Source organism: Plecotus auritus (assembly GCF_963455305.1).
Source record: "Plecotus auritus genome assembly, chromosome: 2".
NCBI classification, from domain to species: Eukaryota; Metazoa; Chordata; class Mammalia; order Chiroptera; family Vespertilionidae; genus Plecotus; species Plecotus auritus.
Genome location: NC_137771.1, coordinates 53207636 through 53225187, shown reverse-complemented (window position 1 = coordinate 53225187; position 17552 = coordinate 53207636). Strand labels below are relative to the sequence as shown.

Below are 17552 nucleotides of genomic sequence, written 5' to 3'. Positions count from 1 at the left end.
ATATCATTCTTTATTTCCTCTTGATTCTTACATAAGTTTATTTTTTTAACCAGCTGGTTTAGAAACTATATGACCCTTATTCTGAATTCTTTTTCTGACATATTGCATGCCTCCATTTTATTTAGTTCCTTTTCTGGTGATTCCTCCTTTTCTTTCCTTTGGGGGTTGTGTCTTTGTCTCCCCATATTTGCTCTCACTGAAGGGTCTAGGACAGCCGTGGGCAAACTATGGCCCGCGGGCCGGATCCGGCCCGTTCGGCTGTTCTATCTGGCCCACGGAGCTGAAAGAGCGGAGGGTTCTCTTGCTCTCCCCTCTGCTCCTTCACCAGCAGCAGTGTTAACATGGCAACGTCGGGAAACATGGCCTCAGCTCCTTCTTCTGAGTGGGCAGATTTATATCCGCCCATTCAGTAGAAGGAACAACCTCTCAATCTTCCAGAGGCTCCTTGTAATGCCCACGGACATGTCCCCTGACATCACCCTGGGAATGCGTAGACACGTTATTGTGGTGATGTAGGGAGACACGCCCCTGGAGAGCACAGTATCAGAGCATTAGCTAAAAAGGAGACCAACAATACTGTTCCCACTGAAGTTGATGTTTTAAAGACCAAAAACCTTTCAACCCAGTCTACATTGCCATCTACATCTACGTCCCAGGCATAATTTGGAAGTTGCACTAAAGAAAATGTTTAATTTACTGTTTACACATTTTGTTCTTTTCTATTTGTTTTAGTTTTAAATTATTTTATTATATTTAAGTTTAATTTGAAAGGCTTTTGTACCTTTCCTTTGTTAGGCAATTTTATTTTGCCTTTGCCATCTTCAATATAAGGTATGTTATTGTGCTATGATTCCTCCATTTTTTGAAGTTTCAAATTATAATAATTAGTGTTTATATTCTTCTTGTTAAAATGTTTGAAATGAATAAAACTATTGAAATAAAAAAAAAAGACCGTACCCTTTTATGTAATGATGTTTACTTTGAATTTATATTAGTTCACACAAACACTCCATCCATGCTTTTGTTCCGGCCCTCCGGTCCAGTTTAAGAACCCATTGTGGCCCTCTAGTCAAAAAGTTTGCCCACCCCTGGTCTAGGCGCTGCATCACACAGGCCTATGGCTGAAGCAGTGGGCTTGGTGGAAGGCTCTTTCACTGTTTTAAATTAAATTTATTGAGGTGACATTGGTTATTAACTTCATATAGGCTTCAAGTATACATTTCTATGATACATGATCTGTATTATGCATTGTGTGCCCACCACCCGAAGTCAAATCCTCTTCTGTTACATGTGTTCGGCCCCCTTTATTTTTTACCATCCTCCAACCCCTTTCCCTCTGGTAACAACCATACTGTTGTCTGTATCTATGAGTTTCGGTTTTATATCCCACATATGAGTGAAATCATATGGTTCCTAGCTTTTCCTGAAACCTTATTTCATTTAGCATAATATTCTCAAGGTCTATTTATATTGTTGCAAAGGGCAGTATTTTATCCTTTTTAATGGCTACGTAGTATTCCATTGTGTTTATATACCACATCTTCTTTGTCTTGTCGTCTATCAAAGGGCATTTCTGTTGTTTCCATGTCTTGGCCACTGTAAATAATGCTGCAATGAACTTAGGGGTACATATATCTTTGTGAATAAACCTTTTTTTTAAAAAGATAGGTACCCCATAGAGGAATTTCTGGGTCATATGGTATACTTATTCTTAAAATTTTGAGGAACTGCCATACTATTTTCCATAGTGGCTGTACCAGTTTACATCTCATCAGCAGTGAATGATGGTTGCTTTTTCTCCACAACCTCTCCAGCACTTGTTATTACCTGTCTTGTCGATAATGACCATTCTAACAGGTGGGAGGTGGTATCTTATTCTGGTTCCATTTGCATTTTCCTAATAGCTAGTGAAGTTGGGCATCTTTTCATATACCTGTTGACTATTTGTATATCCTCTTGGGAGAAATATAAAACAGGTCCTCTGCCTGTTTTTTAACTGGATTATTTGTTTGGTATTGAGTTGTATGAGTTCTTTATATATTTTGGATATTAACCCCTTGTCAGAGCTGTTGTTTGCATTTATTTGGTTGCCTTTTTGTTTTGTTGTTGGATCACTTTCTTTTCCATGGTCATCTTACCTAGTAATAGACAAACATGTAACTTGACCATACCTCCGCTACACTTACTGCCAATCAGAGTGAGCATGCAAATTAACCCAACAAAGATGGAAGTTAATTTGCATACATACCTGGGTCCTGGGAACATCCTCGGCACCCAGGTCACTGCGAGCTGGCCATCGGAGGGGCGGGGGGCCCCCGCTCCAGCCCAAAGCCTCCCAAGCTGGCAATCAGAGGGGTAGGGGGCCCACTGCTCAAGCCTAAATCCTCAGGCCTACCCAGCGATCGGAGCGGGGGGGCTGCCCAAGCCTAAAGGCCCAGGCGGAGGCTTTAGGCTTAGGCAGGGGCCGAGCCTGGGATCGGAAGGAAGGGGGAAAAAATCAATGGAAACATATCCTCAGGTGAGGATAAAAAGAAAAATAAAGAAAGAAATGTCATATCCTATGAAACACACATCTTGAAAATGCCTAAAGAAAGTTGTCATATTTTTCATGGTGAAGGGACTGGAGTCCGTGTTGATGAAAATACTTTGGTGGGTGCGGTGGATGGCAGTGGTTGCAGCAGCAGGGTGATGGGGCTGGCGCCTTCCCCTGATCAGCCCAGTCGCCTCCTGCAAAGGGAGGCCAGGCTGCGGCTTAGGCCCACTCCCAATGTAGAGTGGGCCTAAGCTGTTAGTAGGACATCCCCTGAGGGCTCCCAGTATGTGAGAGGGGGCAGGCTGGGCTGAGGGACCCCTCCCCAGTGCATGGATTCTGTGCACCGGGCCCCTAGTTTCTTTATAAAAGGAAATACACTCCATCACTACACACACACACACACACACACACACACACACACACACACACGGGAAGAGACATACCAGTGCTTCTCTACCTTAGCAGCAAATGTGCATATGAATCTGTTGGTATAAATGGATCAAGAAGGTTTAAATGCCAAACAGTTTGGCTACTAAATCTAAATGAAAGCAAAAAAGTCTGTGAATATTGGAAAGAACTTTTTATTTATATTTTGTGAGTTTTATTTATATTTTGTGAGTTTTATAGATGTTAATCAACTATTTAATAATATTTTGGAAAATGTAGCAATGAATCTAAAATGCTTTTTAGAAATGCATTTTCAAGTTTGGAACGTCATATATAGTTTCCAGATTTATGGAAATTATATGATGATGTGATGTGTCCATCACATAGGACTTTCTTGTGAAAACTGTCTTTCACAAACCTTGGTTAAATAAGACATATAAACTGGACCAAAACAATATATTTTTTGAAAATCATGGTCATCATTACTATTATCTCAGCGTGAATTGCAATTTAGACATGTAAACCTTTATTCTAGACTTTCTGAATTGTATCTATTTCTCTAAATCATTTCCTGTTTATTCTCTATTGCTGTTATCAATATTTTCCTTGATCAGAGTGAAAATAAGCACTTTAGCAGCTCTCTCTGAGGCTTCAGGTGTCACCATCCCATACTACATTATTTATTCCTAAGAAACCTGTACACATGCCAGTTATTTCTCCAATAAATTACTCTAGGTTGTCTGTATCATCTTACTGTAAAAATCACTTTTTAGGAAGCTCTCATTCCGCTTGACACTAGAATTTCTGTCTGTCCCAGAATTCATCTTCCTGATCCCATTCCAATTACTAGATTGAACAGAGATTTTCCTGTTTTGTAATTACTTTGGTTGACTTCTATCCAATTTTGGACACACTTTCATAAGTATTGTTTCCTGATGAAAGAAAAAAATCTTAATTAATTGTTTTCTCATTGAAACCATTCAGCCATATCTCTTAACGAGTTTTGTTAAGTCGCTAATGCAAGTCACTCAGATTTATCTTGTAAAGTTCAACTTTTATTAATTCAATTACTAATTATTTATAAATATTCTACCAGGTGTCAGAACTTGGGACAGAGGAGTGCATAGAATAGATAAAAGCTTTTTTCTTTGTAGAGGCATTTTTTTTTTTTCAGTAAGGAAGAGGGACAATCCTATATAATAAAAGGCTAATATGCAAATCGACTGAACAGTGCAATGACTGGTAACTATGATGTGCACTGACCACCAGGGGGCAGATGCTCAATGCAGGAGCTGCCCCCTGGTGGTCAGTGTGCTCCCACAGGGGGAGCTCCGCTCAGCCAGAAGCCGGGCTCACTCCTGGCAAGTGCAGCGACAGTGGCGGGAGCCTCTCCTGCCTCTGCCACAGTGCTAAGGATGTTCGCAGACAGCTTAGGCCTGCTCCCCACACAAAGCGGGCCTAAGACATCAGTCGGACATCCCCTGAGGGCTCCTGGACTGTGAGAGGGCGCAGGCTGGGCTGAGGGACCCCCCTGAGTGCACGAATTTTGTGCATTGGGCCTCTAGTAAATAATAGATATTGAATGACATAGTATGTTAGAAGAAGGTTAGAATAGATGCTGGGGGAGAGGGGGCATAGATAAAGCCTAATAAAGTGGAATGGTAATGCTGGAGCAGGAAGGAAGTTGTCGCAATTTAAAATGTAGCCTCACTGGGAAGCTGACATTTGAACAAAGACATGAGCAAAGTCCCTGACACAGGAGAGTTTCTGGTCTGAAGAGAATAAAGAGAGGTGAGGAGGCCTGTGAGGCTAGAGCAGAGAGAACAAAGGGGAGAGGCGAGGAAATCAAATCTGAAAGATCAGAGAACAGGTCAGATCAGTAATAGCTTTTAGCCCATTGTGGAGATTTTACATTTCCTCTTTTATCAGGCTTTCCTGCAGAGCTGGGTAGTGGTTCTCCATCACACATCAAAACCACAGAAAATACCTGCCTCTCAGCTCCTCCATCATTCACCTATCGGGTTTCTCTCAGGGTAGAACATCACTATGTAAAGAATAACTTGATTTTGCTGCTCATTGCTTTTCTTAACTTCCACCTCTTTTTGAAATAGAAGAAAGGAGGGCATGAAGAACTGAAGAAAACTTGCATTAATAAACATGTCCTTGGGATAGCTCTGTGCTGTGTACTAAGGCATATTTTATATCATTTAATCTTCAAAACTCTGAGAAACAGTCAGTCATTATTGTTTCATTTTGAAGATAAGTAGAATGAAGATCAGAGGGATTAAGTAAGTTGCCTAAAATTACACAACCAATACAGACCACTATAAAATAAAGGGGAGAAACAAATCGTTAATTCCATTGAAATAGTTTTTTATGAGGTATCAATAAAAGATGTGTTAAGAACACGCAATATAAGATAGAGAAATCAGAACATAGAACTTTTTTAATGTGTTTGGTCTGTAGTCTTCCTCTCAGAAGGCAGTAACAAGAAAGATCAATCTCACCAGTAGTTTTCTCAGTAGCAAGGTCAGTCCTATGTCTTAGTTCCTCCTCTCTGTAACTCATTCTGCCAAGATCCCAGCGGTTATTTTTCCTTCTTTGTCTACAGATTTTTGCACAGGTCTCTTACTTCCAGAACCGGGTTGTATATTTGTTTAATTTAATTGAAATGAACCACCATCCCACCCTCCACTGGTTCCTTGGATCCTCACCTATATAAGCAACCAACTTCAGTCAGCACCCTCCTTTCTTTTAAAAACAAATATTTTTTATTGATTTCAGAGAGGAAGGGAGTGGGAAGAGAGATTGAAATATCAATGATGAGAGGGAATCATTGATTGGCTGCCTCTTGCATGCCACACAGTGGGGATCCAGCCCACAACCCTGGCATGTGCCCTGACCTGGAATTGAACCATGACCTCCTAGTTCATAAGTCAATGCTCAGCCAGTGAGCCACACAGGCCAGGCAGTGCCCTCCTTTCTGACTGGACATTCTAGTCACATTCCCCTGCTCACCATAGGAACCTTGCCTGTGCTATCTGGGATTCAAACCAGAAGCCTGTGTACTGAGAAGACTGCATGGTTTTCAGACACCTCTCCTCAGATGGGATGGTGCAGGGGTGGGCAAACTTTTTGACTCGAGGGCCACAATGGGTTCTTAAACTGGACCGGAGGGCCAGAACAAAAGCATGGATGGAGTGTTTGTGTGAACTAATATAAATTCAAAGTAAAGGAGCGGAGGGGAGAGCAAGAGAACCGGATAGAACAGCCGGATCCGGCCTGTGGGCCGTAGTTTGCCCACAGCTGGTTTAGGGTCATGACTGCACTGTGCCAAACTTTGTTTGCCTCTTTCTTACATCTAATCTAATCCTGGCCTGTGCTATTGCTTCCCAACTTTTCATATTGATAAGGCCTCATACCCCACCAGCAATTCTCAGGGCATTTCTCACTGCTCTTTAACATAAACCCCACATTCTGCTCAAGCAGATTTAGGACTGTTCCTACCACATGTGACATAAGATCATTCTTGCGTGTGAACCTTTTTCTTTCACCGCTAACTAGAAATGCCCTCCATGATGGCAACTCATTTTTTTCAGACTGTACAAGTCTTGCTTTTCCCTCAGAGTCTTCAGTGAGTGCTCCACTCTGAGAGTTCTTGACATTTTATGAATGTTTACACCACAACACACAAAAGTATGTTCTTATATTTGTGCTTTTTAAAGAAATTATTTTTTGCTTAAAGTATTACAGATGTCTCCTTTTTTCCCCTCCATTGATCACCCTCCTCAACCCACTCCAGCCTCTTCTCCAGGCCTTCACTGCCCTATTGTCTGTGTCCATGGGTCTTCATATATGCATATAAGTTATTTAGTTAAACTCTCCTGCCTGCCCCCTCCCATTCCCTCTGAGATTTATCAGTATGTTGCATGCTTCCATGCCTCTGGACCTATTTTACTGATGCTTATGCATCTTCCAAATCAGAAGGGGATATCTTTGAGAAGTAGATGAGTGATATCTACTTCTATTGATTTTTTTTATTCATTAGGACCCTAATACATTTTTAATGCCTGAAGTATGACTAATAGCAAAATTCTTTATCAACATATTAGCCATTTACCTCACCACTTTCCTGAATTTTTTTTGGCATATCCTGGATTTATTTTATTGATATTAACTCAAAATGGTTATTATTTGTTTACCTCTCTAGGTTGTATATTAAACTTATATATACTCAGAAATTACCTTAAAATTTTAACAGCAAAAAAAGGTTATAAGAAATAGATGAGCATTTAGATAAGAAATAGAAAGGAAGTGGGTAGAAATATAGAAAAACAGAGGACAAAGTTTCATCATAGTGATACAGAAATTAAAATTTAAGTTCAGCTTATAAAGGGTGTCTAGTTGGATCATGGATGATTAATAAGGGACAAAAATAAATAAGATGGCAGAAAGTTCAGCATCTTGCTAATGCCAAAGCCCTCAGTCATTTGCTGACCACAGTAAAGGAATCAGATTTTCTGAACCTAAGAAGAATCAAGCTATGCACTAGAAGCTTTGGTGGTATACAGTGAGACATGCCACAGAAGTATACCTGAGGTGTTTAATAGTAGATATTTATGATAAAGTGTGCCAACCATTTTTTTCTCCCTTGGTAATGAAAGTCAATATTTTGGGGGAAGAACTGTTCTAGGTGGTATGATATACAGATTCACTGTATCTCCTCCAGAATGATCATGGAATGGAAGCTTCAACAGTTCTATTATATCACTAGAGGCCCAGTGCACGAATTCATGCACAGGTGGGGTCTGGCTGACCTGCCCCAATTGGGGCCAATCAGGGCCTGGCCGGCATTAGGGGAGAGGACCCGGAAGGTTGGACAGCTGGCCCCACCCCCAATCGGGAGGGGGGTTGGGGGTGGTGCCGACTTCGGGGAGGGGCCACAGGTAATTGGAGGGGCAATTGGGGCCTTGATCAGGCCGGTTGGCCACCGCAGTGCATGTCATAGTGACGGGTCATTTTGATTGTTCCAGTCATTCTGTCGTCTGTTCTGGTCACTTGGCTTTTATATATATTGACAGATTTCCTTCACTACACTGATTGCTCTAGAGATAGACACATCACCACATCAGGGCTTATCAGAGATTTTAAGGTTGAATTGATTGGATACTGGAGAGAAAGGTTCTCAGTCTTTCTAAGATTAAGGACATTAAGATGTGTTAATTTCCACCTCCTTTCAAAGAGGGGTTGTCTCTCTTTCCTGATACATAGAGAAACCTGCTTGATAATAAAAAACAGAAAAGGAATCATTACCAAGAAATGTAGGTCTTATGAATTCTGATGATAAATGTCTCAGTTCAGGTGACTTAACATTGGACTCTTCAATTGCCTGAGACAGTACATTATATATTTTTTTCTGTTTAAGTAGCTTAAAATGAATTTCTGTCACCTTAAAAGAACAGAATCAGAGCTAATGCAGTTATCATGTGATACTCTGAAGAGCAAAGTAAAAAAATCTCTCACAATTTCTCTTTTTCTTCTACTCACTCTAAAACTGGAGGGGAGTAAAAATTGATACTTTACTATTACTTGCACAAAGTATAAAAGAAACACTCAGAGTCTGATTTCACAGACAAAAAAGGATTCCAGCTTTGACAGTGACAGCTGTACTTCAAATAAGTTATCAGGGAAGTACTTTTAAAGTTTTCTAAATACTAGCTCCAATAACTCACAACAGCAGCAATTTGTCATCCAACATCCTTCACAGGCATCAGTACTAAGAAGCTATCTTTGATCAGTTCTTCAGAGCATGCCCATTTCCTAAAGATAGCATATTCATTAATTTTTTTTTTCAACCAACTTGTGACAGACACGAGGACAAAAATGGAAGTAGAGAGATGTGGAGCAGATAAAGTCAATTTTTCCATCACAGAGGAGCAGCAGGGATACTGACCTCATTTGACATAAGGTATCATCCTAATTGAGCTTTTGAGTAAATACTAGAAATTGTTCCATAATCCAAGATGTCTAAGGTGTATCAAATGAGGAAAAAAAGGAGACAGAAAGGCAAGTTTAGATCTCTCAGAGTATTCTCAAAGAGAATAACAACAAAAGCCCTGCCTACAGAGATTTCCTGAGCGTGGACTCTGGAAATAAATTCCCTAGAGCTAAAAGCTAATGTTGTGTCTTCAACACGTTTTTTTTTCCTTTTTTTTAAAAATTTGAAGATACAATTAAAATAGAAAAGGGGTTAATCTTAAAGTTCAGCATATTCCCTTCACTTATGACACAACTACCTGCTCCTCACCAAAGATGACAGTGAAAACTACAAAGGGCCACAGGATTAACTGATGATAATGTAGTTAACACACATTGTTAACCTTCATCAACATGAAGGAGATTTAAAGCCCAAATTATCTTAAAATTTTACCAGCAAAAATAAACAAATAAATAAATTATAATAAATAGAAGAGCATTTAGATAAGAAACCAAAAGGAAATATGTAGAAATATAGAGGAACAAATGACAAAGTTTCACCATGGTGATACAGAAAATAAAATTTTAAGTACAGCTTATAAAGGGTGCCTGGTTGCATCATTGCAAAGAAGTATCAAGGTGAGGGTATATAACCACAAAACTTACCAATGAATGAGTGCTGGGGAGAGGATCATGGGGAGAAAATGCCATGTATCTAAAGGACCTAGTATAGGTTCCTAAATACCTAGAATACCAAGTATATTAAATTCTAGGTAATGTTATTGTTGAGATCATTTTGTTGGCCAGATATTTTGAAAAAATCTTGATTTCAAGGAATAATAGAGACTAGTTCTTCTCCCTATGACAAACCAAGAAACGGACAAAATATATGAAACAATGGTTTGGAAGTTAATGGACATTGAGTAATGAAGAATGATGAATCCTCAGAGTCAGAAAATAAGGAAGGAAAGCCATACGGTTTCCCCAGCTTACGGCTTTAAGAGAGTAAGTAGGCTGTGGTCCAGGGAGGTGAAACCCAACCAAAGCCTCACCCACTCACTGACATAAAAAGATGAAGCTAAGAGTCTGGGAAAATAACATGATTAGACTCCATAGGACAGAGTACCATAAAGTAGAAAGCTGGAAATAAAGGGAGAGAGGAAGGGAGGGGAGGAAGTAGAGGAAAGGATAGGGAGAGAGATAGAGGCAGTGGTAGAGGGAAGAGAAGAAGAACCCTGGAGATCTGCAGTGTCTTCCCTTGAATATTATTAGCACATTTCCCACATTCATGTGGAAAAAGAACAGGGTGGGCGTGGGAGGGGAAATCAACCAAAAGAATTAAAGGTAACAGTGTCTGGAGTTGCAGGGAATAATTAGTCCTAGATTGAGTACTGTGTTGGTCCCACCTTAAAAATATTCAAACCAAGACTGGAAAAGATTAAACTGTTACCAAGTAACTTAAATATATCCAAGAACAAGACTGAAAAATATTTATAGGAATACAAAAGTATCTAATGATCCAGCCGGTGAAATTGACAATGTGTACTATCTGATGAGAAGTTAGAAGGCACACAAATAAGCAGGAAAACATGACCTGAGCACAAGAGCTTCTTCCCCAAGGAGCAAGGATGCACAACCTTCCCAGCATGTGGATGTATTCACTAACTTGGAAGCGCGCTGAGCTCCACCATTTAGGTTGTGATTTTTTTTAATGAAAGTTTCTTGATATAGGCATGGTTGATAAAATCATTGGCCACTAGTGATTAACTCAATCTCCAGGCTCTATTCCCTCCCTGGAGGTTGGATGTAGAATGGTGGGGGAGTGGGCCTGAAAGTTCCAAGCTTCTAATCAGCCTTTAGACTTTCTGATGACCAACTCCTATCCTGAAGAAATTTAAGGACCCACCAAAAGTCACTTCATTAGAATGAAAAATATTCCTAGTTTCCTATCACTCAGGAAATACCAAGCATTTGGGGACCTCTGTGCCAGGAATTCAGGACAAAGAGGAAATATATTTCTATATATCACACCAAGTCCAAAGATGTTCAGTGAAATCCAAGCCCAAGAAAGATGAAAGGAGAAAAAAACTACAAGGCACATCATAAACAAATTGCCAAAAAACAGTGAAAATAGGGAACGATCTTAATAGTAAGCAGAGAAAGAGAACACAGTATAAACAGAGGAACAAAGATAAGAATGACAAAAGATTTTATGTCAGAAACTATGTAAGCAAGAGTATGATTCTAATTATATAAAATACTAGGAAACACAAACTAATGTCTGATGACAGGAGAAGCAATATTGCCTGAATGTAGGAGGACAGGTGGAGCAGGAAGGAAGGACTGTACAGGTGCATGAAGCAACTATAGAGGGCAATGGATATGCTCATTATGTTGACTGGGGTGACAGTTTAGTGGGTGTATTAATATGTTAACACATTAAATTGTATTTAAATGTGTATCTTTTATTGCATGACAGTATTATCTGAATGAAACTGTTAAAAATAAAAACAAAATATACATTAAATGGCCAAAAAATATTTTCTTCTAATCAATAAAAATGCCTTGCAAAATATGTAGGTTTTGTGATTTATAAATAATTAAATAATTCAAGCAATGTTAAAAAGGCTTGCCTCTGGGTTAAAACAAAACAAAACATGTCTAACTTTAATCCCCATTTATTTATTCTATTGTTCCTTGCTGTCATACAGACAAGATCAGAAAATTATAAAAGATCTTCCTGGCTGTAGGAAACAAAAATTACGGAAGCAATGTTGTATAATATGAAACATTATGCTCAGTGAAAAGTTAGCTTCTAATGACAGGAATCTTATCTCTCCCATCCCTTAATGCAGCTTAATTTTATTAAGTAAATAAATTTATAAAGTAAATGTTATATAAATAAATGAATTTATGAAAAATATGAATGGCCTATTATATTGATTAAGTAGGAATATATATATTATATTTCTAATGATAGGAAAGAGAGGAGGTGGCCTATGCACAAGAGAAGAGTCTGGAAAGAAAACACATTTGCAATGTGTACATCCAATCATGATCCCTGAGGGTGAACATATATTTGCAGATCATTGAGACCATCATCATCTCACTGTTTCTACAGTTATTGCCTCCTAATTAGTCTTCCATCTTCTACTTATGCCTCCTCAATTCATTCTCCAGACAGAAGCCAGAGTGATTGTTTTAAAACGTAAGCCAGGTAATATTCCTTCATTGATGAAAACTCTGAATGGCATCTCATTACACAAAGAATAAAATACAAATTCCTTACCTGGTGGAAAACCATGTGTAAACTAACTTCTATTCCCCACTCTCCTCTCACACTTCTCTTCTCCTTACTGGCTGCCCTTCTGTCCCTCAAACCTGACACTCTTGTTCCTGCCTTGCAGCGATTGCACTGTTTCTTTTGAACGGATGGTTCTCTCTGAAGTCTTTACAAAGGTGGCTCTAGGCCCAGGGCTCAGCTTAAATGGCCTTTTGTGATCATTAAAGCCCATTCATCCAGTGACTAGGTAGTCACTCTTTATCATATCACATTACTTCAGTGATTCTCAACTGGGGTTGCCAGTATGGTCCCCTAAGGAACATTTGGAAATGTGTGGGAAAAGTTTTGAGTTGGGGTAATTGCTACTGGCATCTAGTGGGTAGAGGCCAAGGAGACTCTAAATATTGTACAGTGTACTGATATTGTAGCCAGGAATTATACGACTAACCTATTAGTACTGCAAAATTTCAGAAAACGCACTCCATTTTAATTCCCTGCCCATCATGTATAATTATCTGATAGCCTCTTTTGTGTTTACTTTTCTCTTTCATTTTTTATTCCTTGATAGACTGAAAGTCCAGTGGGAACAAGGACAATAGGTATGCTGTTCACTCTTACATTCCAAGCTCTTAAAGTAATGACCACCACAGAATGTTTTATCAATAAGTATTTACTGAATGACTGAATGCCACACACATTTTCTCATAGAGGCAATCTATATATTCATTATATTAAGTACTTGTTGAATATTTCTTCAACTGACCACCATCATGAGCTAAATAAATGTTTTGCCAGAGTGTGATTTGAGACTAAAGGACAGGGGAATCAACTTTCTACCAGTTTGAAAATAGAAATAAAAAAGTGGTGTGAATACCAGAAATCTTTAGGGAAGGAAGATTTCCAAGCTCACACCATTTTTGAGTAAAATTCTTTTCATAGCTTGTGAAATAAATCGACTTGCCTAAATCTCTGGCAGGTCAATGATTTGTGTTTAAATGTGCAAACTCGTTGCGTCTCTGATTTTCTCTCTGCTGCTCTATAAATAAATTAACACTTTTATCTAATCTGACTTGCTTCCACCTGTTATATTTGAAAAGATATTGCAGTGGGAGCTGATATTTTCTCTAGAGAAATAACTATTGACCTTCTTGTTCACAGTAAAAGTAATAGTTTTGACTGTTGATTTCCTACAGAGAAAGAATCCAGAAGAAATAAGGATTGTAAATAGTGGTGCTCATATTTGGGCTGATTATGATGGAACTGAAAGTCTGGAGTTCATCAAAGCATTTCCCTCTTAGCCCTCATAGAAAACTCGGTTCTACTATTTTGTGCAATATTTTTTTATCCTTAGTAGTCACTTTGGTATGACATTTATCAAATGCAGAAATCTGTTAAAATAAGATCAAGGAATTTGCTTAGGCTCACAGAGTGGTGGAGCTAGAATTTCATTTTACATCTATTAAGGAAATAGGGTACCAATAGGTGTATATATTTTACTTCTTAGTTATTGCATTTACATTTTAAGAAAGAGTTTCTAGGGAGAAAAAATGCCTGTAACTAAAAGAATCATTGATGATGACAGGAATGTTAGTCACAGGAAAACCAGCAGTGAATATGTGTATTTGATAGTTGGCAAAGCTTTTGATGACCATTATGTCCCATCAGCCATACATATGTGTGGATTATTTGCACATTGCTTCTGATTCAGCTACACAGAGAAAGACAATTATGGTCTCAACAAAGTTTCTTTTTTCTCCTGTTGCATAGAGGTGGCAGTGATATAGTCAATAGATTGTGTCACTTTTATTGAACCAGCATATTCCTATCACCTATTTTGTATCACAATATATCCCTTCATGTATTGTTACAATATTGTAAAATGGAAATAATTGCTTTGTTTTAAAAATTTCATTGCTATTGGATATCTATCATCTTTGTATTCATTTTTTCTTTAAAACAGCTGTCATTTCCTTATTTTCTCTATAATCATATAGTAACATCTAAAAATTTAAAGAAAGAATGATTTTATTCCATCATATACTTTAATCACTCTGCCTTTTCACTTTCGCTTTCTTTTTCTTAGTGAATGGGCATTATATGAGAAATAATCGTCATGTGGAGTACCTGCTTCGTTATGGGTTCATGAGATTATATTTGGTCAAACTTGATTGCTTTTCATTCTAAGTACTCTAAAGTTTCTCTGTTTCTCACTTCGCTCTTGACATTTCAAAAATAGTGGGACCTATTTAGTCTGTCCAGAAATGTTTGAAAGATCTGGGAATGTAGTGATGGTGGAAGATTTCTCTCTTACTGCTAGCATGAGGTCATCCCAGATGATGATAACAATTGTGTTAGCTCCATTTTTTATATCAGTTCTAGATCCACCAATGTACTTGGAGGCAAGTACATTAACAGTGAAACTCTGGAATGATCAGGAAATTCATTACTTTGTAATTTCATTCTTGGTTTATTCTATTGTTGTTTCATTTAATAAATTTTGATTCTTTTCTATAACAAATACAATAAACATTTCCCATCCTAGTATATAAAAAGCCAGGGGCCATCACAACCAAAACAACTGGATGGATAACCGAACACAGTCTGTGTGGGGCAACAAGGCTGGCAGGGGGATTAATGAGGGACGACCAAACAACTGAACAGCAGGCTGCATGGGGCTACCAGACTGGCAGGGGAGTTAGTGAGGTATGACCAAATGACTGAACAGCAGGCTGTGTGAAGTGACCAGGCCAGCAAGGGGGCAGTTGGGGGTGAACAGGCCAGCAGAGGGAGGCAGTTGGGGGCAACCAGGCTGGCAGGGGCGCAGTAAGGGGTGACCAGTTTGGCAGGGGGGCAGTTGGAGATGACCAGGCAAGCAAGGGGGGGCAGTTGGGGGCAATCAGGCCAGCAGGCAGAGGCGGTTGGGGTGATCAGGCTCGCAGGGTGTCATTTAGGGGTGATCAGTCAGACAGGCAGGTGAGCAGCTAGGAGCCAGAGGTCCCGAATTGTGAGAGGGATGTCCAACTGCCGGTTTAGGCCCCATCCCTGCAATCGGGCCTAAACCGGCAGGTGGACACCCCTGAGGGGTTCCAGATTGGAGAGGGTACTGGCCGGGCTGAGGGACCCCTTCGAGTGCAGAATTTTTGTGCACCAGGCCTCTAGTGCAGTGATCGGCAAACCGCGGCTCGCGAGCGACATGCGGCTCTTTGGCCCCTTGAGTGTGGCTCTTCCACAAAATATCATGTGTGGGCATGCACATACAGTGCGATTAAAACTTTGTGGCCCATGCGCAGAAGTCAGTTTTTGGCCTGGGTGAGTCTATTTTGAAGAAGTGGTGTTAGAACACTCAAGGGGACAAAGAGCCACATGTGGCTTGCGAGCCGCGGTTTGCCGACCACTGCTCTAGTGTATTAATAAACCACAACTTTGGAGTTCCCTGTTCCTTAGATACTAGCTGTAGAGAAAGTAAAAGTTAAGAACAGAACCTCTCATTAAACTTTATATATCATCATTTTGGTTCACATTCAAGAAGGGCTAACTCAAAGGATGTTTTTTTGGCAGAAATCAAGGCTTAATGTATTTTGGGCAAAAACAAAAGATTTTAGAACTATTTCCCCAGAGAATGGCCCAATTTATTTCCTCAAACACTTTTCCATGACACTTTCAAATTCAAACTCTTACTTTATTTATTTTCCAGCACCAACCTCAGATATTAGGTAAGCAATATTTTTTTTGCTCATAATAGAAATATTATTTTTTGTTTTTTTAATTTGGCTGAAATTCTATAAGAGGGACCAAGGGATTTAGTACAAATAGGCAAACTCTTAAGCATACAGAAGGGGATACCTTATTTAGTGGGAATAGGATGGAATGTTAGAATAGAGACAAAGGAGAATATAAAGCAGACAGAAGTGGAATAATGAAAGGATTACTGCTTTGATTTTTTTACATGTTCCAAGTGTTTTTTACAGAAAAAAAAAAAAAACTGAATGCTTTTGAGAAATGACAGGCTCTTATCTACATTCTGTGATAATTTCCATGTTGTTTAAGGATAAATAGTAGAAACAAGTATTTGGAATTTGTGAAAAAATGGCATAGAATAAAAATTAAAAGAGGCAATATGTCAAATTTCAAGCATTATAAATATAGGTAATGTATCATAACAGGCCGGATTTGTCTTTACTGTCTTCATATGGCATCTGTATTCATTTACTGGGACTACCATAACAATGTACCTCGGATTGGGTGGCTTAAACAACAAAAATGTATATTCTCACAGCTCTAGAGTCTAAAAGTCCAAGATCAGGATGTTAACAAGTTGGTTCCCTGTAAGGGCCAGAAGGAAGGGGTCTGTGCCAAGCCTCTCTCCTTGCCTTATAGATTACCATCTTTTCCCTGTGTCTTCACATAGTCTTTCCTCTGTGCATGTTTTGGTCCAGTCATACGGGATTGAGGCCCACTCTGATGACCTAATATTAAATTAATTAAATACCCACTTTAAAGAGCCTATCCGAACATATGGTCACATTCTGTAGCACCAGAGGTTATGACTTCCACACATGTATTTTTGGAATTGTACAATTCAGCCCATAACATGAAGCAACGTTAACCAAAAAACGTTCATTGAAGATTTATATTTTGTTCCTGTCCCAGAACACTATTATATATTACATGTACCTTAAAAAATCGATATATTAAGTTTTGACATTGATGAAACTTATGAAAAATACAAAGACACATAGGAGAGCTATGGCACATAATTAAGATGAGCTCTACAGACCTACATAGACACTGGGCTATTTCACATGACCGTGGAGAGCAGCATCTCTGACTGGGATTTATTCCAAGAAAAGTAATAGTAGGAACAAAACAATTTCTATTTTGCAGATACAAAAATAAGGAGCAAATATATCAAGAGACATAGAAAGCCATAGAGTGAGTTATAGGCATAGTGGAAGTGTAAACAATATTTTTTGGCACCTAGTTTAACCTTCTATAACTGAAACTACTGTAACTTGGAGAAGATAGCTTCATTAGACTATAGCCAATGTAGACAAGTGCATTCAGATAAGTTACAATACGTTCAAATAGAACATAATCGAGGTTTCACATAGTGCAGACCAATAACATATGGCTTTGTTCAGAGAGAGTAAATATTACATTGCCTCAACCTGGTCTGAACAGAACTTAGCTGCAAACAAGCATGTAAATAGTAACAGCCGGTTCCTCTCTCTGCAGGCACTTTCTTTTCAGAATTAACCCCTCTTGAGCAAGGTGCTTATATTAGGGGCAGAGCAGGAAGGAAGGAGGAGAGGGCAATTCTTCCCTAATATAATGTACAATGTGTTATCTAAATGACTAAACTTACCACTGCAG

General features: G+C 39.0%; 1 protein-coding gene across 1 annotated transcript in view; it reads left to right on the top strand.

The window, feature by feature from the left end:
* NEGR1 (neuronal growth regulator 1) overlaps positions 1-17552 on the top strand; it is a 917357-nt gene that overhangs the window by 565276 nt on the left and 334529 nt on the right. The gene's annotated exons all lie outside the window — the stretch shown is intronic.